The 18,099-nt window shown below is 39.6% G+C and overlaps 1 protein-coding gene across 7 annotated transcripts in view; it reads right to left on the bottom strand.

Annotated features, from left to right (window-relative positions):
- LOC144974958 (plasma membrane calcium-transporting ATPase 4-like) overlaps positions 1–18,099 on the bottom strand; it is a 242,006-nt gene that overhangs the window by 223,172 nt on the left and 735 nt on the right. For all 7 annotated transcript variants that reach the window (XM_078918512.1, XM_078918514.1, XM_078918507.1 and 4 more), the window contains exon 2: positions 3,527–3,674. The gene's annotated coding sequence lies outside the window, so the exon portion shown is untranslated. The remainder of the gene's footprint in view (positions 1–3,526; positions 3,675–18,099) is intronic.

Genomic DNA, 18,099 nt, shown 5'->3' with positions numbered 1-18,099 from the left:
TTCTCAGAAAACACCGCGCTGTCTCCATTCATTTAACTAAACCAGCCAACGATGGCACTATCACATAGTTACCTCCCTTCAATTTGTTTTCTTTTTAAAAAATATTTTGTAAGCCTTAAACTATAAAAAATAAGGTGATTTAACATTTAAAGTTACATTTACATTTTAAAAAATACAATTTAAAAAAATCTAAATTTGTCTAATTTGTCAATTTGATTATCATTCTTAAAATCTTTTACTAATCTTAAATTTAAATTTTAAAACCAAAATTTTATAAAATATCTCATTATTCTTATAATAATCTTATAGATAAAGTAAAAGGCAGTGTCTACGTTCGCTCGAGCATTATGATCGGTAATTTGACGTTAGGAATCTTTATCTAACCGCCCTTTTGTCAAATCCATCTGCGCGTACCTAAAGAATTTATTATCGGACCTATTTTGATAGTAGATGGCTCAAAAGATTCGTCTCGATCTATGTTAACAATACAGTAATATAATTAGTATAATAGATGATAGCTGGTTCGTAGTAGCCTTTATGTCTCAGCATATATTGCGGGTTCCCTCTCCATTAGTTACCCCCCAAAAAAGTTCACTTTTAGAACTCTTCTCGATTACTTGCATAAAACATGTAACATCAGTGAAATTCGCTATTTATGAAATTAATGATTTCTCTTGTCACGATTAAGATTCAGATAGTCTTCTTTTTCTTCCTTCTCCTCCTCGTGATGCAGCTGCTGCTGCTGCGAGGGCGACTACCACCACCACCATTATTATTATTATTATTATTATTATTATTATTATTAGTAGTAGTAGTAGTAGTAGTAGTAGTAGTAGTAGTAGTAGTAGTAGTAGTAGTAGTAGTAGTAGTAGTAGTAGTAGTAGTAGTAGTAGTAGTAGTAGTAGTAGCAGCAGCAGCAGCAGCAGCAGCAGCAGTAGTAGTAGTAGTAGTAGTAGTAGTAGTAGTAGTAGTAGTAGTAGTAGTAGTAGTAGTAGTAGTAGTAGTAGCAGTACTACCCAAATGTCTCAACAAGACGCCGTCACTGGATCACTTCGCTCAAGCGAGGCACACACTCCCGATATGATTTCCAACAAACACTATCATCTCACAGATAGACGTACTAAGGAGAGGAAAGCAGAAAATTATGCACATCACCCATCACAGAACTATCAGACAAGTTAAATCGGACCCCATGACCTGTATTCGAGTTCCCCCAATGATCAATACGATGGGCATGTATCTGATTTAATTCAAACGAACCACTAACAGAAAGGATTTTTTAAAAATAAATAAATAAAAAAAGAAAAGAAAAGGGATAAGATTCAACCTTAGGTCGATAATACATTAAAAGCGATTCGCCTGAATGATTAATCCAATTCTTTCTAAGTTTTTGTTTGATTGTATTTTATGACGATGAATCAGGTCCGACAACTCATCTCAGAGCAGCTAATCAATAACTTAAAATGGGTCAGGCGTGTAAAAGGAGAGATCTCCCCTCAAAAGTAGTCGATGACAGACAATTGATAATAACATTGCTTCCGGCTGGTGGTCTTCGAGTTCGTAATCCGTTATCATTGAAACTATCCACCAACTCCATTTGACTAAATTTTTATTTCACAACTTTTATAGAGACAGTACGTGTAACTCTCATTTTTGAAAGGTGGCGTTTTTATGCACCCCTCTGTTGGAGGTGTAAAATAACGCACCGTTTTTATGCACCTCCGCTAGGGGTGTAAACGCGCAATTTAAAAATAGACCCACAGAAGAAAAAAAAAAGAGGCTTCTCGTCTTTTTTTCTGTGAATACTGCACTACCTTTTGAGAAAATAAGCGTTTTGTGAGGACGTGAGTTTTCTGGTATATCTCTCATTGTATCTGACAGTCTATCATATATTTTCAATCGGCAAGTACTTATAACACGATGCATTAAAAGTGTGAATTAGTGATGGTGATAAGCTTAGCATATCGGTTCTTTAACCAGTCCAAGAAAAACAATGAAAACGTTTCAGAGAATGGTTAGTGTGGGAAAAATAAAAGCAGGATAACACACACACACAGAGAGAGAGAGAGAGAGAGAGAGAGAGAGAGAGAGAGAGAGAGAGAGAGAGAGAGAGGAGGGGAGAGAGAGGAGAGGGAGAGAGAGAGAGAGAGAGAGAGAGAGAGAGAGAGAGAGAGAGAGAGAGAGAGAGAAAGAGAGGGTGAATGCGAGAGAGAAAGAGAGGGAGGGGGAAGAGAGAACTAAACATCTATAAGAATCTTTCAAAAAGAAAGTGCCAAAAGAGCCAAGAATAATGCCCGATTCGTACCCATGGAATGGTTCGACTGCTTCTTCCGCTCACCTCAATGCCCTTCAATCGATTACCTTGATTTAGTTTTAGCGCATGGTCAATCTCATCGAACACTCCTGGGCACTCTCGTCTAAAGGCGGAACTCCTTTATTGCGACCAGCAAGGGGGCATGGTCTAGAAAGTTATTTAGTGATAGAAATGTGTTAAATAAGATAGGAAGGGGGTGGGTTATTCAAGATTTCAGAGAGTAAAGGAGGATAAGATAACCCAGACCAATGCTTTTTGTTACACCAAGTGTTACTAAATTTCAATAACTTTACTATCCGAAACAGAATCATCATTGATATAATCCCCATCTTCGATATTGTCAACGAATGGGGTATTTATTGTCCTCATTTACAAAAACAATGATATTATTGCTGTTATTATTATTATTATTATTATTATTATTATTATTATTATTATTATTATTATTATTATTATTATTATTATTATTATATTATTATTATTATATTTATATTATTATAAATATTATTGTTATTATTATTATTATTATTATTATTATTATTATTATTATTATTATTATTATTATTATTATTGTTGTTGTTGTTATTAGTATTATTATCATTATTATTATTATTGTTGTTGTTATTAGTATTATTAGAGTAAGTATTGCTGTTATTACCATGCTTGTATATCTTGTGGTCATCAATGGAATCATTCAATTTTTTTTTTTGGTTTCATTAACCAATTTTTTCATGTATGTTGCCATCAAATTTTATGATTTATTGGCGAAAGCTTAAGAGGAAATAAACTTGAAGCCATTATCTACCGTGTTCTTATGGTCGTACTATTTTGCTTCCTTAAAATGTTTTTGGTCTTTACTTTTTTTAAATGTTCTTTTCTAAGATAGATCTTGTTGCGAATAAAACGGAGTAGACTCACTTCATCTAACATATTTAGTTAATTTCAGTCTTTCCGCCTTGCATGAGCTTAGAGGTTTGCAAGTTTATCTTTAATATCTAGACAAACTGCCAATATCAAACCATAATCTAAGCGTAGCCGTAGGACTTCGTGTATCACAATCCTTAGTCCTACTGTTTTTGTCTTTTTTCCGTCAAATCAATTGAGTATATAGTTTTGCTAGTTGATGCATTTGAAGATATGACAGACTGGCTTGGCAATGATGGACCTTGTAATGCCATGAAGGAGATGTTTTGAATAAGACAATGAACTCACCAATTTCCAGTAGCCGATCCACACGTAAGCGCTGCAGATCAGGTATCCTATTTATTAGAGTCGAATATTGTCCAGCGTGAGTGTTCACCTTGACACTGATTGTCCTACAAAATCCACATGCATGCGCACAAAATGAACAATAGAAATCCTGGGGATAGAAAAATAAAAACAAAATAAAATAGGCAGTTGTTTCATGCACATAAACCATGATAATTTCATAATATTATTAATATCGTTCATGGCACAAATCGAGTTTAAAATACTTAAAGACATCTAACTTCAATTGAAACATCTACAGCATCTGATGATTTCACCAGATACCTGGGTCCATTAAGACATTGTGTTAAAAAAGTATATACATAAACAAACAAGCAACCAAAGACAAAAAAAAAAACCCTTCATATTTGTGTATGCTATAAAAATTGCTCATCGGCTTAGTTGTACTCTGAAGTATAACAGCTGATATGGACTCTACATCCCCGCAACGTGAGCCAAGAGGCGAACCCGCACGATTTCTTTTATAGTCGCCTCCCAAACACTTTCAGATCTTTCTGTTGCCTGACACCCCGCCGTGTCTTTAGTTTTGTAGCTTTGGAACTCTCCGTGCTTCCTTCCGAGACTAAAGACCTCTCATATTAAACCCTCCTGCCTCGATAGAATTTCTGTTCATAACCTCTCCGTGCGACCCCATAAAACGGTTATGGGCTTTCATTCGTGGTATCACTTCGCCGGATAAAGTCGCTATTAATGTGGCAGTGGAGTCAAGACAATAATAAGTGAAGACAATACAATGCACGACTAAAGTGAGAATGTTTACGTGGCTGGAGTAATTGTAATAACTCTTACAAGAAAAAAAAAACGTCTCACGAGTGACTTGCACTGCACGGCATCATAAATTGAATATACAAGGCCTGCTAGAGAAGAGGATAACTACGAGGAAATACCATGGAATCTGGCTATATTACCGTTTATTCATAAAGTGACTAAAACACAATTGTGTCTGCTGGCCGATACCGAGCATCCGCTTCAATCTGTATCAGTACACACACACACACACACACACACACACACACATTCAGTCTCGTTAAAAAAAACGGAATGCTCAACGATCTCATCATTCCTCGTAAATAAACCTGTGTTAAAACATAAGAAAACAGATGATTAAAGACGCGACTTTCATGACAAAAGATAAAGATTGAGGCAATAATATAACATGAATATGAACTGACATAAATTTTTGTTTTTTTTTTAAAGTTCAGAGTATGAAAAAAAAAAGAAAACGCAAGGGAAAGGAGTTGTGGGATGGGACGGAAAGGAGTAGGGAGATCCACTGAGAGCAATTTATCGTCAGGGACCATTGGGATTTCGTAGGGAATCTGAGGATATCGATTCTATCCTACCAAGGAGGGAGTGAGGGGGGGGGGGGGGGGATACATTTGGGCGGGGCGGTAGGGGACGATGATTGTAGAGGAGAAAGGTAGAATGACCAGGGGAAGAGGAGGAAGTGGAGGGGGAAGGAGATAAAGAAGGAACAGGAAAAGATGATGGAGGATGAGAAAAAGAGAAGAAAATATTTTCGTGTATGTGTGTATACGTGAGGGTGTGTGTGTGTGTGTGTTAGAGAGAGAGAGAGAGAGAGAGAGAGAGAGAGAGAGAGAGAGAGAGAGAGAGAGAGAGAGAGAGAGAGACTATGCGTGTCAAGTAAGTGAGAAACAAGCAAGGGGAATGGGAAAACCCTTTCCACCCAAAATATGTCAGGACTAGCCCCCTATCGAATGTGCACACACTATGAGTATGAGACAATGGTGTTTAGAAACACCCAGATGCAGACATTTTTTTAAAAAGCTTTAAACACTCATTATATTTGACTGGCCCCTCTCAGCGAATGATCCCAGCCAGTGACCGGATTAAAGCGAGTTGTCTGAGACCAGGTTAAAGAAAGCCAACTGTACAAGGTAGGGGTGACTTCAAATATATGTAAGGAGGGATACAAAATCAATATTATGATTGAAGTAAATAATAATTAATAATAGCCTCGCTGGTATAGAGAGAGTCAGTCACAATCCTGACACCTCCCCGATGGGATTTCATTTACCGAAGATTAAATATTAACGCAGCTATATGGATACGACCACACATAAACATACATATAAACACACACACACACATACATACACACACACACAAAGTACAGCATAGTATTCACAAGTGAACAATAATTCCTGCTGCTAATAGGGGGAGGGTCTCTTCATACAGATCTAAATCATCCGTCTAAAGATTTAGGGCATACTGCAGCAGCTTCTAATGGCGTCACAATAATATATAATGTACTTTCCAGTCCGCAAATTCATCGCCGCGTTCGTATAAGGTCACGAATCCGCCCGGAAGCTTTTGATACCAGTAAGAGGAGACATTGGGTGGCTGCGAATCGGCTTCGGTCGAGGAGCTGCCTAGCGGCAAGTGCGTTACATCGGTGGGGTCTTACTACCTGTCCACTATGTCCCCGCTGTGGGCAAGAACCCGAGACGGCAGAGCATCTAGTCAAAAGGTCTGTTGTGACGATGCTACCCGGCGGGTTCGCGACGGTGCACGAATGCGGACCGGACTTTGCTGATTGGGTCGATCGTCATAACATAGTAGTGTGAGAACCATAAGAGGCTGCTGCCCGGAAGCTTCGTCACAACTCAACGCTCGACTAGATGCTCTGCGGTCTCGGGCTCTTGACCACAACGGGTACATGTTGGACAGGTGGAAAGTCCCCACTGATGAAGCGACGCTGCCTTGGCCTTGAGGCAGGTTCTCGACCCAAGTCGATTCGCCGTCACCCAGTGTCTTCTCTTGCTGGTTCAGAAGCCTGGCAACTTCTCTACCCGCCCCCTCGATGGATTGAATTCGTCCAAACCGACTTCCATCTCGCTTGAGCAGCCCTGTCCGTAGCCAGAGAAGATAAGAACAAGGCCTGCCGGGACTTATTTCAAATCGAAATGGGGCACCATCCAATTTGCGCTTGAGAGGGGTTCCCCTTTCCCTCTCTCGATCTTATTAAACTAGGCAGTTGAAAATATCTCCCGCCGGACATCGGGGGGGGGGGGGGGGGTCATTGCTGCCATTATTGGGCCCCATTCTCTAGGCGTTGTTATTGTTACCAGTGTTTTCCACACGATATTCATGGATTTGCGAAGTTTTACATTAACCTTCTCAACGTTCTTGCGCAGTGGAATAGCACTGTGCCATGGCGGAAGTCCCCAGAAGTGCTCGATCAGCACCCCAAGTTGGTCCCGCCGGCTTCCTCAGAAGATATACTGCTACCTCTCATTCGCATTTAAACCGATTACTCTTTCATTTGCATTAGACCGAGTACACGTAAACACGTACACTTGCTATAAAACAGGTGAGGTAATAGAAAGACTATATAACAATGAGATTCCTGAACTCTTGCACTTGAAAGTTCGAACTCCTTCTCAATGCACGCTTTCAACATCGCGCAGCAGCATTTGGAACTTGTTCGAAATAACAAATGCAGGATTTAAAGAATCTTACATTACACAAATTACACACTGTTAGGCACAGCAATATTTTCTTATCCTCTTCATAGTCACGCCCAATGAGCGGTAAGACAAATTAAATGATTGCATTTGTCTGGATGATTAGTCCAGACATTGCTTTCGAATAGCTTGTACAAAGCGATTGGTGGTTTCGAGGAGTCTGCAAGTTTTAAGGTCCGATATTGTTCATAAATAGTATTTCATCAGACTACTTAAAGCGCCTGATGACTCGCAAGAGCTATGCGATAATAATTGTTTTAGAAGATGACGATGCTTGGGGGATTTCAGCAGCTAGAAAATGGCAGAGTTCACAACTCACTGGGAACCCTCTTCCCTTTCCGAGGAGCTGAAATGCCCAAGCATTGTAATCTCCTAAAACAATATTTATTACCGTTTAGCTCGTATGCGTCCTCAGACTTGTATGAAATCTGTCGGAATATGGGAAGTCACAGGAAAGTAATAATATTGAGTTCCGAGGAGCCAGTTATACTCATGGGCTTGGCTGATAGATGATAAAAGACAAAACAAAACCAAAAAAAACAAAGATATGAAAAAGGGACAGTACGAAAAGATAAGAAACAAGGAGTTATTTTATATATAATAGATTCCACGCAATAATTTACTCTGTTGCCCAGCATCGGGCCATCCAAAGCCTCACTCCGAAGTTGGAGCGCCAACTGCATTGATGATGCTAGAAAAGAACCTAACACAAAATAGGGTTGGGAAGCGGGAAGGCGTTGTATGAATACAACTTTACAATTCACAAAACAGAATAGGGATCAATGACTTGCAAATGAGTTGACTTGCATTCCATACGTCATGTCGGAAACGTTAACAAATGCCATTATAAATAGACACGCGTATAAAATGCTTTCCTCTTCTTTTACTATTATTATTATTATTATTATTATTATTATTATTATTATTATTATTATTATTATTATTATTATTATTATTATTATTTTCCTAAGATTAATGATAATAGCAGATTGGCATAGTTTATGTTGTAGCCTGTGAAGGAGATACTAGTGTCAGTGCATGGCATAATCAGTCGGAAGGTGAAAATTTTGGATTTGCATTTTATGAAAGAATATGCTCCCTAGAACATTTTAATCTTTATTTGAAGTAAATCGGGTGATTTTTCATGAAGTTATAGTCAGATGTATGGGAAAGATACCCAGCAACTTTTCTCAAATATCATAGTTTTTTCAACTTGACTAGCTGTAAAAAATATTTAGAAGTGAAATTAAGCTTTGATATTTCCCGAAGATGTGCAAAAAGGGTTGGTTTAATCATTTATGACAAAAAATGTATATGTTGCTGCTCGAAGCTCGAAGAAATAAATAATAATGTGAAATTGATTGTAAGCTTCAATTTAATTAGAAAAACAGATCAAATGAACGTTTCGGGTTTCCCCTTTATCAACAAAACAGGAGGAATGAAACACCACAGATGAATGAGATAATGTGGTAATGGCGTCGTTAAGATGAATAAACAAAACAGTGGTTGGCAGGAAATAGTATGCTCATTTGTAAGGAAGCACGAATTAAAATAGAATACTAGAAATTTCTAAAAGGTGCGCAATTAATTAAGTGAAAACTGTGTAATGCAGTTTAGAAAGTGAAATATAAAAACGTGTAGACTGTTATTGGAAAATAAATACAATAGAATTGAAAATAGATACAAAAAATAATAAATAAGGGATGTCGGTATAAGTATAATCATTAGTGGCAGCAGTAGCAGAAGGAACAGTAAGTACTTTAGTAGTAGTAGTAGTAGTAGTAGTAGTAGTAGTAGTAGTAGTAGTAGTAGTAGTAGTAGTAGTAGTAGTAGTAGTAGTAGTAATAGTAATAGTAGTAGCAGTAGTAGTAGTAGTAGTAGTAGTAGTAGTAGTAGTAGTAGTAGTAGTAGTAGTAGTAGTAGTAGTAGTATAGTAGTAGTAGAGTAGTAGCAGTAGTAACAGTAATAGTAGTAGTAGTAGTAGTAGTAGTAGTAGTAGTAGTAGTAGTAGTAGTAGTAGTAGTAGTAGTAGTTGTTGTTGTTGTAGTCAAAGTAGTAATGATACTGATATATAATAATCGGAAATGACGATGGATGGCCGGGGGAGTCGGGGGTGGGGCAAGAGACAAAGGTAGTACAATATCTAAATTAGGTCCAGTCTCGAGTTCAAGCCCTGAGGTGAAAGGGTGTTCAGTTTTAGTATCAGTTCTGCCTCCCTATGTTGTTTAGTGGTGTGACAGAACTGAAGGATGGCAACTTGGATGACTGGACCCATTCAAGTGGTGGGCGAAAGGGGTTTGTCCTGGTCGTTTTCAATAGACCACAGATGTTGTCCAAACCTGTCGCTTAGTCTCTTGCCAGTTTCTCCCACGTATGTCTTGTGGCAATGTTTGCAGATTATAGCGTAAATTAGGTTATGATCCTTGCAGGTGAATGAGTGTCGGATGTACCACACTTTAAACCGTGAATTTGATGGAAGTGTTCATCTTCAGGTACCACTTGTCAAAGTCGGATTTGAGTCTGGTGACTACCTCACTGAGTACTCTCTCAAAACAGGTCCACACTTTACTTAATGAGTGCTAATGTAGACATTAAACAACAATGGTGCCAGAACAGATCCCCAAGGGACCCCATTCTTCAGTTTCCTGACTTTGCTCATGGTATCACACAGGGATGTGGAATTGTCTTTCCTTTAAGATAAAAGAAAACAACTTCAAGGTATTTTTGCACCTTACGATTTTTGCAAGTTTCAGCATTAACCCTTCGCACCAGACCGAATTGAATGCCGCTGATAGCTCTATAAATACAGCACCAGTTTGCCGTTTCCTTTCGTACCCTCCTTCAATATGTTCTGTAAGGGCAATGACATGCCTGTCGGCTCAGTAGTACACTCTTCCAAGTTTGTACAGGCAGCTCAGAAGTGATATGGGTCTGTACTGTTTGCCTCCAGCGCCGGTTTCTCTGGCTTCACTTATGGAAGCTTTCCTTTTGCAAGGATGTCAGACATTGACTCTGCCAGCCAGGCCCGTGCCCCAGATGCATCACCATATCGAGTTATATGCCATCTATCCCTGCTGCTTTGCCATTCTTTAACATCGCTTATGGATGCACCCACTTCTCGGAGACTGACCAGGAATGTCCAGTCCGACTCTTCGTCCGAGGACAGCAACTCCAAAATCGTACGGTATACTGATTCGGGACCTGTTTGCTGCAGTTCTTTATATTCTTGGCAAATGTGTCTGCCTCTCACTCTGGTGCAGCATTCACAGTTCGGTCAAGATCCAATTTCTTTATCAGTCGCCAAGTGTGGTGGCTAGAGTGTGTAAAGACGAGACTTTCCACTGTGTCCTGCCATCATAGATCCCTTCCTTCTTCCAGAGACTGAAGAAGTCTATCAACTGCGTCCTAGGACTGGGTCTGCTGCTACTCTTTGTACAACCTTTTCGACACTTCCGTCCAGCAGGGGGTGTAGAATTTTCGTTTGCCCCGTGGAATGGAGCAGTGAGCGCTCTTAATCAAGCAGCCTGTTAAATCTGGTTATGTTCTCGGACTTGGGAGGAATAGCAGGGCAGTCTTGCTCGATATAGGAAGTAAATTCCTCCAAGTGAGCCTTCCTGAAGTTCCACCTACAGAGTGGGAGAGACTGCACCCTCGGAATTGTCAACTCAGCTATGACAAGCCTGTGCTGGCTATGCAGGAAGTCACCAAGGACTGTCTGCTTAACATGCATTGTTCTCCATTCACTCCCTTCGTAACAAAAGTGAGGTCAGGAGTGTACTACTCAGTGATGATAATGACAATTTGTCAAAAAGGAACAAAATGTATCGGTCCATCTGGCAAATTCAAGTCAAAATACAAAAATTACAAACACAATATGGTAGGTACCTAACATTATATAATATCTACTTATTTTGTAAATATCTAATCATCATCATATCTTGTCGCGCCAGTGAGTCAGCCAGTCCCGGGCAGTCTGGTTGCATTCCCTCAGGTCAGCATTGGTGCAGTGAGGTCCCAGCGAGCATTCGGACAGGATGTGGTCCATGGTCTGTCTGGGGTGACCGCATGGGCATTCAGTGCCCGGTGAGATTTTCCATTTAAAGAGATTGGTGGCGGTGTTTCCCACCTTTGCTCTAGCTCTGTTCAACGCCACCCAGTCTTTTCTCTTGAGGTCTGTGCCTGCTGGGAGCTTTTCTGTTGGGGGCTGGAGGGCACCGTTTGCTGTCTTGTCCCATTCTACCCATTTGTCCAGGCAGCAGCTGCTTCTTATGGTTCACACTATTATGTTATGACGATCGACCCAATCAGCAAAGTCCGGTCCGCATTCGTGCACCGTCGCGAACCCGCCTGGTAGCATCGTCACAACACACCTTTCGACTAGATGCTCTGCCGTTTCGGGTTCTTGTCCACAGCGTGGACATAAAGGACAGGAAGTTAGACCCCACTGATGTAACGCACCGGCCGTTAGGCAGCTCCTCGACCGAAGCCGATTCGCAGCTACCCAGTGTCTCCTCTTACTGGTATCAAAGCCTGGCAACTTCTCACCAAGCTTAGAGGAGTGTAGGTCCCCGCCCCCACGAGGGATTGAATTCGTCCAAACCGACTTCCATCTCGTATGTGCAGCTCTGTCCGTAGTCAGGGATTCTGCGTACAAGGGTTGCCGGGACTTATTTCGGCTCGAAACGGGGGCACCGTTCATTATGCGCATGAGAGGGGTATCCCCATTCCCTCTCTCTTTGATCTTACTCAGCCAGTTTCCCGTAATGGTCTCTCTCCGGACATCGGGGGGCTGGATCGCTGCCATTACCGGGCCCCATTCTCTAGTGAGGTCTGTGCCTGCTGGGAGCTTTTCTGTTGGGGGCTGGAGGGCACCGTTTGCTGTCTTGTCCCATTCTACCATTTGTCCAGGCGGAAGAATGCTGAGTGGTCTGGGTGAAGGCTCTCTATTGTGAGGAAGCTTTTCCTTGATTTGAGCCTGCTTTTGGGGCAATTGTGGTCATAAAGGGGGTGTCTCTGGTCCATTTCCTGTTTGTATTTTTGTATTTGGCCATGAGTTTCCCTCCGGATGTGTGGTGGGGCTATTCCTGCTGCACGGTAGACCAGTGGTAATGGTGTTGCTCTCAGCTGGCCCGTTACGATCCGACAGGCGTTGTTGAGCTCGGGGTCTAGCTTGGATCGGGCCCATACAGCTGAGCAGTACTCCGCAGTTGAGTAGCTGAGGGCCAATGCTGTGGTCCTTAGAGTTTTAGGGTCAGTTCCCCAGTTCATGTTTGCCAGCTTTCCAAGGAGGGCATTACGCGTGGACACTTTTGCCTTGGTCTCCCTCATGTGTTCTCTGAAGGACAGAGTCCGATCAAGCGTCACTCCGAGGTACACTGGGTGGTAGTTGTACTCTAATGTCTGGCCATTCCACTTGATGTTAAGTTTTTTGTGGACTTGGTGGTTGTTGAGGTGAAATGCACATCTAATGAAATATCTAATGAATTGTCCTTAGGCTCACAATATTAATCATACTGCTATCGACATCAAGAGATGGTAAATCTAAACATAGGATAAATAGTAAATTTTAAATACCGTAATTTGAACAATTGCTTTCTGAGTCGATCATCAACCTTGCATATTGTAAAATTTTATCTTCTATGACAGGATGACTTCTAAAAACATAACATGAAAAGAGAGAGAGAGAGAGAGAGAGAGAGAGAGAGAGAGAGAGAGAGAGAGAGAGAGAGAGAGAGAGAGAGAGAGAGAGAGAAGAGAGAGAGGGAGGGAGGGAGGGAGGGAGGGAGGGAAGTATGTTTTTGTTTTTAAGGGTTTTAAGGCACTTGCAACACATTAAGGTCATATCAGCACCAGAAAAAAGGAAGAATGATGGTGATTTTTTCATCCTTATACTGCGGAGCCACCTGAGTGCTTTTCATAGAAAAAAAGGTTTGACACTGTAAAAACAGCGGACCATTTCAAAGAAAATCGGAATATCCCGGAATTCCGCGAAAGATTATCATCGCTGACTACTTCTTACGGCGGTTGCCCCTGAAGGTATCTTTGGCCGTAGGATCATACACTAGGTGCAGATCATTACAGTTCAGCCATGAGTGAAGTTGTCTAGCTGCTTCATTGCAGTCTTGGTAGCCCCAATCATGGTGGTGGCTATAAAAGCCTCCCCGACAGATGGAAGGATGGCTAACCACCGGGACTAGCAGTGTAGTCCAAGTGGCTCTAGGTGGTTTGTAGATGTTGTGCAAATACAGCCCACCTACCTCTACAGAAATTGTTTTCACCCCGTTGCTGTATGTGATGCTCTCTCTGACCCTTACCCAGACCTGCCAATATGGGATTATAATGTCAATCAGGGATTTTGAGGAGCAAAATCAGGTATTTTTCATCCCAATCGGGGATATAAGGAAAAATGTCCCATTGTTCGTCATTGCTGCTTACTGTATTTCTTTCGTCTTAGCGTTCGTTTATCCCATGGTTTATTTATTTCCTGCGTGCAATCCATTAATATAATTAATTTTAAGATTTAAAAAAAAAAGAAATTTGTCAATGTTCCAGCGCCCTCTTTGGTAGTTGCTGTGCATCGCCACAAAGGAAATTTTTGCAGCGAAAAAATAGCGGGGGCCTCAAAATACAATTGACATGTGTCCAAGAAATTATACACACAGGTGAAAAGATATTCTGGATGATGGCACACACGCCTTTTTCCATCACTGAAATACCCCTTCTTTGACCATGAACTGGGCAATGAGGCTGATCACATAACATTGATCAAGACCATCGGCACTGTCTAACCAAGATGCGACTGATGAAGGCCGCCAAACTGTTCCATCAAAAGGAAAATATTTACTGTTGGACCAGACATCAAAGAGGATGAAATTAAATAAGATCATTCTCTTCAGTGTCTAATAAACCTCACAAAACCAATGAACAGCAACCATAAATCATAAATGCTGTTGGACACAAATATCATAGATAAGTGAGTGTGTTATTTGTATTGAACATTATACATGTAGTTGTAATCATTTTCCGTATGAGGAATAATATCTTTTGTTTCCCAGTGTTTTTGTTTACTTTAGTTATAATTGTTGACTTGACTAAGAAGCCAAAGAATTAAAAAAAAAAAAACAAACATAAAAACGAGAGATGAGAGAGAGATAGAAGGGGAGAGGAGGAGAGAGAGGGAGAGAAAGGAAGGAATAAAGAGAGAGAGAGAGAGAGAGAGAGAGAGAGAGAGAGAGAGAGAGAGAGAGAGAGAGAGAGAGAGAGAGAGAGAGAGATTGATATTGAGAAAGAATAAAAGAAAGAGAGAGAGGGAGACACAGAGAGAAAAATAGAGATAGAGAAAGAAAGAAAGAAAGGGATAGAGAAATAATGAAAGAAGGAGTGAGTGAGTGAGTGAGTGAGAGAGAGAGAGAGAGAATATTGACACGAGAAGCCTGTTAACTAGCACACCTGAACTAAGCGAGTGAGGGTCTTGGAGCTAATGGCGTGCATCCTCAGTGTGTTACACACTGTGTATTATATTATCACCCCCTGCTCAGCCTATCTGTCATTATTTATAAATCTGTGGGTTTAAGTTGAATTGATGCAGTATGAGCAGTGGATCCAAAATTTTATGAAAGTAATCTATATAATATAGTATTGCCGGTCAATACCCAAAGAGGACAGTTAAGTAAAAAGTTGATCCGAATACCGGATCTTTCCGTAATCGAATACCCTTGAATCGCACATGTATTCATAAATATAAAATTTCGCAAAAAAAAAACCCCAAAAAAACAATATATTTTTCAATTAAAAAAACACCTCGGCATTGACAATCCGCGATTATAAGCTTAATTCCGGGATGTTGGCTTCAATTCGAGATAATCCCGGAAAATCCGGGATGCATGGCAGGTCTTCTTACCTTCAAGGCTCTTTAGCGTACACTCTCAACACCTCCTTTGAGCCTTGAAGTGTCCTTTCCCTGGACCACCGTATAGTCTGGGATCTGGAATCGAGAAGATTGTGCGTCTGAGTAAAGATGGGTCTCCTGTAGTAGGAGATTGTCAACGCAATGGACGACCAGTAGCTTTGATAAAAGGTCATTTTTGGCCATACTCTGAGGGCCAATATGTGCGTCCGACTGATGATGTGTTAGGGTGTTCGCTTATTTCTTGACCGCGCCAATGACCCTGGCAACATGATCACGGTAGTATTTGGCTAGGGAGCCGACCGCTTCGCTCTTGAGATTCGTTTATGGACTTGATCATGATGCTCTAGTAGTGAGGAAATAACCTTTTTTGTAATAGATTTGATTTTGAAAACAGTTTTCTCAAATGTTATAATTTTATGATAATTTCCTTATTTTCTGGTCGATGTTCTTGATTTATATATCGTTTTTCATTTCTCAATGAGACGAACGCACTGATGTAACTCGATTGATTCAAGAGTTTAAAACACAGATTTCGTGTTTTGATTGCAAGTCCAACCTTACTAAGAATTCACGAGCGTTGAGATAGTGACGTAACTATACATACAAGACCTCGTTCTCCACGCCACCGTAGGGCTTCCATCAGTGACATCTATATTAAGTCCTAGACTTCCATTCATCGCTTTCGGTCAACCATGGTCTTTGAAGTTACACAACATATACCGCCTGTGATACCTGTACATAAATCAAGGGCTGGGCTGACTCATGTTGACAAGCGAGCTATCAAAAGAGCAATCGTTGATTGGTCAAAAACTCAGGATTTCATATAAGAACATAAGTTCTGGAAGGTGATATCCACCCACCTGTCAATGGACAGAACTGATATGATGAAATTAGGGCTCCATAAAAAACCCTCTATTTCTATTCTGGCGTAGATGTAAACGGCGATAGCATTTCTGATATCATAATGACTAGTGGGCAAAGGGTTAAAGCTTCCAAACAATCCCAATCGTCGTCTATCTCTAATCGGACCCGTTCGCGCAAACAGTCTAATATGATAAATAACTTAGATCTAGGATAAACAGTTCCAAAATTATGATGATTTTACTACTCAAAATTTACTTTGCAAAAAGCTAAGCTCAAAATCTGTCTGAGAATTCCCCCACTGGACAGCCTCTCGCAAGCTGACTACTAATTGAAATGGGATTTTAGCTTGGAGAAAAGAGGGTTGGTCACTGTGGGCCGAAATTAAACATACTATTCTGCCGCTGCCTTCAATTTTGATTAAATTTCACAATCACTAAAGTTTTAAAATGGTGTAGTTTTTATCAAATTATAATGTTTAAACATAATGTGCCAACATGGATTTCTATATCATTAATTAGAAAGCTTGATCTTTGCTCTTTAAAATGATACCAGAAGCGTTCAGATACTGTGAAAAATAATGTAACAGTGATTATGTGAAAATGTGCTATTCCAATTTCAACCCAAATTAGCGCTTCACTTTTCCAATGGCTAATCGATACCTGTCAACAGGCTGGAATCAGACTACCTACTGTTATTATATAAGAAGTAGCAAATAACAGTTGTTTCTTTTTAGTTGCTTCCACGGGTTTTACTGCACTCACAAAATTGTTATATTATTTCAGCACCAATAAAAAGGAGGATGATAGACAAGCCAAAATAATTAGATCAAGCTAGAACACCAAAGATAAACTATCGAACACTAGTTCCAACAGAGATGAGACATACACATCCAAAAACAAAATACCTTGTTTTTTGTAATTGTAGCTAGTCTGAAACCACTTATAAGTCACGCATTGACACAGTTAAAGACCTCTACCAAAAAGGATTGCAGATGGTCATCATAGTCGTCATGTTAAAATAAGTTAAATATATCTCACTATCTTCCCTCTCAGAAAAAAAAACTCCATGTAGGGCTTAGGCAAAACCAAATGGTCCCTCTCCACAGTATAGACATAAACCCATGTGAAAAGGACAAATGTTTTTTTTTTTATGGGAACAGAAGATATGACAAGGCTACGGAATAATGAATAATCCACAAGCCCAGGGGGCAGCCAACTTCCCCAACCACCCAAAGGCAAATTTAACCCACAATACATAATATTTAAATATACACATGGATGCAAATATATCATAACTGATAATATATTATAACTGATTTACTATTGCAGACTGCATCAATCATCAATCTAACATTAACATTTAAAAAGGAGCAGCTCATAGATGGAAAAGAAAAATACACAACCAAAATCAATGACAGGCAAGTTATTTTTTAAATTATTAAACTTGACCCATTTCAAACACTGAAAATAATAATAATAAAGTAAGGAAAACACACACCTGCAACCAATTACTAACAATTAATAATATGGCAGGCAAGCGATATCTAGTGTTACCTGCTAGATCGTGCTCGGTATCGTTCAGAAAATTTCACACTGATTGCATTGACTGTTTACTGTTTACTGTTGTGAACAATGTCTAATTATTATAATACGGATTAAACATGGTAAAAGTATATTACTGATGAAAATGATAGACAAATTAATGAAAGAAAAATCTTAAGAAGAAGAACAATGATAAATAAAAAAGTCAATAAATAAGCTTTTAAAAAGAAAAGGAGATGAGAAAATAATATTAGTAATAGTAAGAAAACTCTATAATAGAAGTAAAAAAAATTAATATTGAAAAACAAAGTCCTCGTTTGGATTTGAAATTTGAGTCAAACAGCTTAACTAACCACTACACTACAGATCCATCCAACTTATGGAGATATTTAATCATGTCTATTGAGCAGAATTTTTTAATAATATGAATTATTTAACTTCTGTTTTTTTAAATGTAATTTAATGTATTTTTAAAAATGTAAATTGCACATAAGCAAGACAACAACAAAAAACAAACAAACAATGTATACACAATGTTTTCCTTTTTTTAAATATAGTTTTAGTGACTCTATTTTAATTTTTGCCATTAACTTTAACAAAATACTGAGCTGTATCTAGTATTAGGTTAGGCGTGTCGCTCTATCAGAGCGATATCTAGTGGTGCATTATGTGTCGCTCTATTAGTTTAGTATCAGAGCGATATCTTGTCTGTTC

Source organism: Berghia stephanieae, chromosome 6, assembly GCF_034508935.2.
Source record: "Berghia stephanieae isolate SIO BIC M18660-M18661 chromosome 6, UCSD_Bste_1.3, whole genome shotgun sequence".
Lineage (NCBI taxonomy): Eukaryota > Metazoa > Mollusca > Gastropoda > Nudibranchia > Aeolidiidae > Berghia > Berghia stephanieae.
The sequence above is the reverse complement of the archived record's forward strand: the minus strand, read 5'-3'. Positions and strand labels throughout refer to the sequence as shown.